This window comes from Nesoenas mayeri, assembly GCF_963082525.1.
Source record: "Nesoenas mayeri genome assembly, chromosome: W".
Lineage (NCBI taxonomy): Eukaryota > Metazoa > Chordata > Aves > Columbiformes > Columbidae > Nesoenas > Nesoenas mayeri.
In genome coordinates, this window is record NC_137553.1 from 7,916,651 (window position 1) to 7,925,711 (window position 9,061).

Here is a 9,061-nt window from a genome sequence, read left to right on the forward strand (position 1 = left end):
TATTTGGCTCTATTGTTGTTATAATGGCATAATTAGTCTTCTGAGATTCACTTTTTCTTACTGAATGGTAAATGGAACTATACAGCTAGCCTATTTTCCAATTACCTTGTTTCCCAAAAAATAAGATAGGATCTTATATTAGTTTTTGCTCCAGAACTTATTACTTTTTTACACATACGGCTGCCTGGACACTATTTAAATTGATTTTTTAAATGAACTGTAACTAGGGCTTATTTTTTGAGTAGGGCTTATATTTTGAGCATCCTCAAAAATCCTGAAAAATCATGCAAGGGCTTATTTTCGGGGTAGGTCTTATTTTCAGGGAAACAGGGTATAGGAATCTTACCACTGAGTTAAGTATAATCGAAAGAGTCAACTAGTCTGTATGATAACACATTAATCTTCATAAATGTGTTTTCTCAGTGGTACTTAAGAAATGTGTTTAGTACATAAGGCTGAATTTTACAGAAAAATCTAATTTCTGCATTTCCTCAGGTAATTGATTCAGTTTGGACATTTCACCAGCGATGTTAATACAATCTATGCTTCAGTTTTTCTGCCTGAAGTTAATAACAAGAAAAAATGCCATACATACTAGAATCTTTGCATAAGATTCACTTAACTATAATTGAGATGTATTGACTTCTGTCTGTTTTAAAGGTACAAAGAGAGCATGGAAAAATAATTTAATATCTGCTTTCATCAAAATCTGTCATCATGTACAGACACTGTCTAGGAACCTGCCTTTTGTGGGAAGCCAACAGTCATATTTTTGCAATGGAGTTTGATATGCCTATACGCAAATTTAAAACTCTGTTGTTGTTCGAGCCACTTGAGTGGATCCTCAAGGCTTCTTGGAAACCTTTTGAAGCCACCATGATCTGCTGAGGTCAGATTGCAAGATAGGGGCTAAAAGGACAATTCTGTGAACTCTTACAATGGCAAATTTATTACTAACTTAGATGGTTTAACTGAAAGCAGTGGAATCATTCATTTGGACAAAATTACTTAAATGTGTGTCTGCAAGATGGAATCCTAATTTTTGAAGGGTGGACTGGTGTTTCTGTATCTTTTAAGTTAAAAAGCATTGGTTTAATAAAGTTCTTTTATCCAAGTAATTTAATTGGACAAAAATATTTTATTCTTTTTTCTGCAAAAACATTAAGGTTAAAGGACAATAAACCAATACAATTGCTAAACCTTTATCATCGATATGTGGTATAATAAAGATACTGAAATTATCACAGTGTAAGGCCATATTTTTTGACTTGGTTTCACTTGAGACATTACTTTTTTATACTGTTTCTATGCTGTTTCCAGTGTGATTTTTGTACTATTGGTGGCTAGTTTTGGTCTAAAGAAGCCTTTTGGGATTATTGCTTAATGTTTTGATTTTACGATAGTGATGCTTGTATCCAGTGTTTTGCCAAATAATATTATATGCTTGTTAATAAAAGTAAAAAAGCTAACTGAAATCCTGCCAGGCTGGTGGTAGTTGTTCCGTTCCATTCCCCCTTCTCCCCCCTTGTACTATATTATGCGAGCTAGTCCTTTATGTTCTTAAATATACATGGTTCTGCAATCAATCTTTATTCCCATCTTAGTTGAGGTGTTGGCATGGCCCAAAGAAGTACTTTATGACATATGATGCTGAAATATCTGACAAATGTGTGGCCATAATTGCCTATCAATTAATTAACGTCTTCTGTTGTGGGGACAGGAAGTAGGTACTTTACCATTTTCGTGTATTTTTGAGTATAAATATACTTAGAATAGAATATAGAATAGAACTGCATACAGTATTCAAGGTGAGGCTGCACCAATGCTGAATACAGAAGGATAATCATCTCTTTTGACCAACTGGTTATGCTGTGTTTTGTAGTGGCAGAATCCCCCCTGGGGGAATGGGGTTGTCACCAGCCTGGCTGGAAGGTGAAGCCAGAGACAAAAGAAACAAAAGGAACCCTATAAGAAGGTAACAACCAATGAGCAATCGCCGACATGTGCATGCAGAGCGCATGGACAGTGCATGCAACCTATCACATTACTGTATAGCACATGTTGTAACCAATCACATTGTTGCAAGGCGCGTGGACAGGGCAGCTTTGGTATAAAGCTAGCCCCGTCAGACAATAAAGTTGAACTCTGTGAACATCATATTGGTGTGTCAGGTTCCGTCTCTCACATGGAAAGCAACATTTTGGTGACCCCGATGTGATACTTCTTATCAAAGATCGCCGGAAGTGAAGATGCGAGAGGGCCACCAGGCTGGCGAAGATAAGCCAGGCGCTTGAAGAAAAGCGGAAAGTAGGCCTACGGGGAATCAGGCAGCATGGGAATCACAGAATCACAGAATTGACTGGGTTGGAAAAGACCTCAGAGATCATCGAGTCCAACCTTTGGTCCAACTTCAGTCCATTTACTAGATCATGGCACTAAGTGCCATGTCCAATCTCAGTTTAAAAACCTCCAGGGATGGTGAGTCCACTACCTCCCTGGGCAGGCCGTTCCAATGCCTGACCACTCTCTCTGTTAAGAATTTCTTTCTAATATCCAGCCTAAATTTCCCCTGGCAGAGTTTAAGCCCATGCCCCCTTGTCCTATTGCTGACTGCCTGGGAGAAGAGACCAATCCCCACCTGGCTATAACTTCCCTTCAGGTAGTTATAGAGAGTGATGAGGTCACCTCTAAGCCTCCTCTTCTCCAGGCTAAACAACCCCAGCTCCCTCAGCCTCTCCCCATAGGTCTTGTGTTCAAGTCCCTTCACCAGTCTTGTTGCTCTTCTCTGGACCCGCCCCAGCACTTCAATATCTTTCCTGAACTGAGGGGCCCAGAACTGAACACAGTACTCCAGGTGTGGCCTCACCAATGCAGAGTACAGGGGAAGGATCACTTCCCTTGTCCTGCTGACCATGCTATTTTTGATACAGGACAGGATACCATTTGCCTTCTTGGCCACCTGGGCACCTTAGACCTCCCTGTGGGATGGGTCTGGGCCACATATAGGACTCTCTGTTCCTCTCAGAAGGGAGTCGCCGACTACAACCACCCTTCTTTGTTTTTTCCTTGTAGCTGCAGTTGTAATCCTTTTTGTAGATGAGGTCCATCCAGGAGGCTCTCCAGGCAGATCTTCTTGGCTGTTCTCTGCCTGATTTTCTGGGTCCAGGGCCTCATATCTATTTGTTAGGGGCAGCAAACGCGGCATCCGCGGAAGAAAAAGCAATAGTGATAAGTATTCTGCAGCTGGCTGCATGAACAGGAAGATTCTTGGAAAAAAACGCGGTGGAGCGTCTCTTATTATTCGCCCAGCGGAAGGGGTGTGTCTGATCGACAGAGGAGTTTTTTTCTCCCGGTACATGGGAGGAGATAGGGACTGAACTATGGGAGGCTGTCACAAGGGGGAGCCGCGAGGCTTGCGATCTCGCCGGACCGTGGCGGGAGATCTCGCAGCTGATGGAGGAAGCCTCAGGGGAGCCGGAAGTGTGTGCCGTACCCCCGCCCGCCGCGAGCTGCCCCCCTTCTGAGAACTCTGAAAAGACAACGCCGCTGGTATGCCCCGTATCAGACTTGGAGTTTTGGGGAGGCGGCGAGTCGCTTATACCCACTGCACCCTTTGAGCCATTGCCTGCCTCTGACGATGAACGGCAGCAACCAGCAAGTTTCAACAAGCCAGGACAAGTTAATCCAGCTGACGTGCCTTTGCCGGAGGATCCGATGGAGCACCAGGATGGACCACCACAGAATCGCCCTGACTTCCAGGAGGAGAGAAGAGCTTGAAGGACTTACTGAGACGGCAGAAGACTCAGATGCAAGAAATGTTAAAAGCAATGAAGCGGCTAGATGGTGGTACAAGTAAAACTTCGCGGTTAATAGCATATAAAAAGGCATCAGATGCAACTAAGGATGGGTTGGAGGCAATTGGCAGGGAATGTGAAAAACGGGGAAAACAGGAACGGGAGGGGGCGGAATTGGACCTCACTCCTGAGGAGCTCCGAATAAAAAAGGAGCGAATACAAACATGGGCAAAGCAATGTGTGGAAGATGGGATGTGGTCAATAAAGGAAGCAGATGAATATTTGAGAGCGAGATATGGAAAAGGGCTAGAGACTGTGTCAGCAGATCAGTTCACGAATATGCGGCGACTCACTGATCCACAGAGAAACACAAGGGAATTGTATAGCAGTGACAGTAATGACAATTTGGGTGCTGCCCCTGTGCATCAGGGTAGAGATATTCCTCAAGATCACTCTTATAATGCAGGGCAACACTGGCAAGGGGTAATCAGGGATGCAAACATTGAAGGGATTATGTTACCTGGTAGTATTACAGCAATGCCAGTATATGTAGATAACAGAGGACAAAGGCAGTGGTTGCCCTTTGATTGGAAAACGGTTAAGCAATTGCAAAGTGCAGTTATGCAATATGGTATGGATAATAAGCATGTGATGCAGCTAATCAATTTATTTTTCAAGGGGCAAGTACTAACTCCGACAGATATTAAGGCATTGATGGAGTTATTACTTCCCCCAACGGGGTATCTGCTGTTCTTGGACAAGTGGCAGGGGAAGGTGGAATTGGCAGTGTTAGAAAATGTTCATTTACCAGCTGATGATCCATTACGATTAGCTAGCATGACCAATTACTGGGTCATGGACAATATGCGGATGGTGCCACTCAGGCAGCGCTTCATCCAAGGATTTTACAGCAAATGCAAGGGCTTGCCCTGGAGTCAGTGAAAGAATTGCCAAATATAGGTACCCCTGTGCCACCCTATTCTACAATAAAGCAGGATCCTGGGGAACCCTATATGAAGTTTGTGGACCGTTTAAAAGAAGCTATAGATGCTTCTCCTAACCTGACTCCAGAGGCAAAAGCTGCTGTGGGGAAAGATTTGGCCATGATGAATGCAAACACCCAATGCCAACAGATATTAGCCGGTTTGGGAAAAACTGCTTCTCTGGCAGAGATGGTGGAAGCTTGTACACGGGTACCAATTATGCAACAGGAATCAGAAAAGGAAAAAATACATGCTCAAGCCCATGCTGCGGCCTTGGCTGCAGCACTTAAGCCTGCCATGAAAGGTCGAAGCCCTTCTTCTCGTGGCCTAGCATGTTTTACTTGCGGACAGACAGGACATCTTAAAAGAAACTGCCCTCAGTACGCTCAGAGAGGGGGACCTAGTAATGACACTAGTCAGTCGCCAGCTCCCCTCGATTATTCGCGCTTTGATGGCACATGCAGTCGATGTGATAAGTATGGACACCGAGCAGTGGAGTGTCGATCAAAATTTAAAAAAGATGGGACACTGCTGCTGGGAAACGGGAGGGCCAGCACCGGGGGCTGGGGCGCGATGACACCACAATACCAGCTGAGAGGGGGAACAGCCATGGTTCCTTGTCCGAGCTCAGGGCAGCAACCTCAGGAAGCATAGGTGTCGACATTGCTGTGGAAACAGATGTCACAATAACAGACCAGTCTGTACATGTAGTTCCATCTACAGTAACGGGGCCCCTAGGGTATGGATTGAGTGCGCTTTTAATAGGCCACTCTTCTGCTTCAAGACAGGGATTGTTTGTTTTGCCTCGATTAATAGACGCCGATTATGCTGGACCCATAGGCATTATGTTGCAAGTCTTAACACTCCCTGTGACTATTAAACGGGGAACCCGTATAGCGCAATTGGTATCCTTTAGAGCATGTGATCCTAAGGCTTTAGATGCAGAAAGAGGTCAGAAAGGTTTTGGCTCTCCCGGAGCCCCTGTGGTTGCTTTCACAGAAAAACTGACTTTGGACAAACCATCTAGGTTAGTTTCCATATATGGGCCTGGAAGTGAGATTAGAAGAAAAAGAATGCTTTTAGATTCAGGTGCAGATGTGATGATTATCCCTTGCACTGATTGGCCTCCATGTTGGCCTTTAGAAGCAGTAAACGCCATGGTAGTGGGGATTGGGGGGGGGCCACCCCTACCCACATCAGCACACATATGGTTAAGATAAGAGAAGAGGTTGAGAGCTTAGAGGCATGGGTACGACCTTATGTTCTGAACACGACAATTGCATTATTAGGAAGAGATGTGATGTCTCAGTGGGGAATAGTCATGTAGTCACCTTTTTGATAATGGCCATTGCGGCGAGCGACACCCAGCCTTATATGAAGCTGAGTTGGGAAACAAATGATCCTGTCTGGGTGGATCAATGGCCATTACCAAAAGAAAAGCTCGTGCATTTAGAGGAGTTGGTTGAAGAGCATCATCTAGTCCAACCCACCTGCTAAATAAGTTTCACGTAAGACCAGATCACACAGGAATGCATCCAGGTGGGTTTTCAGTGTCTCCAGAGAAGGAGACTCCACAACCTCTCTGGGCAGCCTATTCTAGTGCTCTGTCACCCTCAAAGTAAAGAAGTTTCTCCTCATATTCACATGGAACCTCCTGTGCTTCAGTCTGTGCCCATTGCCCCTCATCCTATCACTGGGCACCACTGAAAGGAGTTTGGCCCCATCCTCTTGACACCCACCCACCCTTGAGATACTTACAAGCATAAATAAGGTCCCCTCTCAGCCTTCTCCAGGTTGAACAGACCCAGGTCTCTCAGTCTTTCCTCATAAGAAAGGTGCTCCAGATCCCTACTCATCATCATCAGTACTCCAGATGCCGCCTCACCAGGGCAGAGTAGAGGGGGAGGATAACCTCCCTTGACCTGCTGCTCACACTCTTCCAACTGAAATGATTTTATGATTCTAAAATGACCTCACACATGACACGAGGTGGTGGTGTGTACCAAAATCTTCAACGCATCCACTCCCCCTCCAGAGGACATCATGGGACTGACTGACCTGTGGAGCGATGATATTTTGCTCTCTCTCTCTTTGTCTCTCTGGTATCTTAGTTTTCCTTTTCTCTTTTTCTTCTTCTTGACCATATAAGGGTAACATCATTTTAAGTTCTGCTACTAAAGTCTTGTTAAGTTTTGTGATATAATAATATACTTTTGCCAAGTCACTAATCGTTGTAATTTGTATTCCACGAAGTGCATTTAGTAAATTCATAATTGAATTGGACCTCTCGAGTGATTGTCTGTCATTTACTTCGCATTACCATGCAGAAATACCCAGAGTTAACTCGCACCTGATCTCACCTAGTGAGACAGGGTGCGCATCACGCTCAGAGTTAACCCTAATCCTACCTGGTGGGACAGGACAGCATTCATCCACTCTGCACTTCCTGAGCTTACCTATGAGGATGTTGTGAGAAACAGTGTCAAAAGCCTTGATGAAGTCAAGGTAGACAACATTCACTGCTCTCCCCTCGTCTACCCAGACAGTCATGCCATCATAGAAGGCTATCATGTTGGTCAAGCATGCTTTCTCCTTGGTGAATCCATGCTGACTACTCCTGATAACCTCCTTTTATTCCACATGCTTGGAGATAACGTCCAGAATCAGTTGTTCTTTCACCTTTTCAGGGATAGTGGTGAGGCTGACTGACCTGTAGGTTCCTGGGTCATCCTTCTTGCCCTTTTTGAAGACCAGAGTGACATTGGCTTTACTCCCGTCCTCAAGCACTTCTCCTGTTCTCCCTTACCTTTCAAAGATGATGGAGAGTGGCTTAGCAATAATATCTGCCACCTCTCTCAGCACTCGTGGGTGCATCCCATCAGGGCCCATGGATTTGTGGATGTCCAGTTTGTGTAAACAATCTCTAACCTGATCCTCCTCAACTAAGGGAAAGTCTTCCTTTTCCCAGGCTTTGTCTCCTACCTCCACAGTCTGGGATTCCTGAGGGCTGGTCTTAGCCGTAAAGATGGAAGCAAAGAAAGCATTCAGTAACTCTGCCTTCTCTGTATCATCTGTCACCAGGGCACCCACCTGATTCAGCAGCGGACCTACATTTTCCCTAACCATCCTTTTGCTGTTGATATACTTGAAGAAGCCCTTCTTGTTGTCTTTGACATCCCTGAACAGCTTTAATTCCAAGTGGAGCTAAATTCTTAAGGAATTAATTTTCCTTTGGTAACAAAATCAAGCAAACAAATTTTCTTCTGTGGAAAGGATTGGCACAATCTCCACTGGATTCAGTGTGGTTTTAGGCAGACTATTGGGGGGGTAGATAAGTACATATTTTCATTGATGACCTATAGCAAATATTTCATCATTTGGCCTGTAAAGGTTTGTAATCCTCTTACATGACAGCTTATCTTTCTGGGTCTCATCTGCCATAACCCTAATGAGTCCTGTTTGACTGTGTTCCCATCACATATCTGGAGGTAGAAAAGGATGACATGGAGAAGGGAGAATCATGTTTTTCTGGCTCAGCTAGAAGAAGCAAAGGTCTTGGTCTCTTTTGTGATAGAATATCATATTCTGTGACAAGCAAATTGGTGATTACACAAGGAAGTATAAATGACATTTGAAAACTGAAATAGAGAGACCAGCCAAGAATTTAGCAGCTCATAGTATCCACTTCTGGGTTGTCTGTATTAAGCATAAGTCCCAAGCTGAACAAATTCTGATCTTAATAGAGGATTTTGAAGCTTCCAGTGTCTAGGGAAGAAATTGGGCAGACATTTTGATTTTAGGGTCAATCTAGAGACAGAAATTAATGATAAAACACCCATCTGTAGGTGGATGCTGTGTTCTTTGAGGTTAAAGAGAACTGAAAACTTCTTTAAAGGAAAACTAAAAGGAGGGTAATCATTATTTGATTGCTGTAATTAAACATTAGCAAATGGCTTAGTGAGGATGTTGACAAAACCCACTGGAACAACTCTTTTCTGAGTTACTTTGTGCAGTCTGCAAAAGCAGATTCATCACAGTATTACAACTATGTTTCTGGTTATTTCCATCTTTCAATATTATTAATTTTGGCAAATGCTTGCATTCCAGCATCCTAGGCTTTGCGATTATAATCTATGGATAGATAGGTCTGCATGCAGCCTGGAAAGGATGACATTTGTGTTACCCATATTACTTAACCCTGTAGGCTTCTCTCTCCTTCAGCTAAGCTTTACTGTTTATGCCTTGTACCTCTATGATTAGGGCACTGTGAAATGCTGACACATA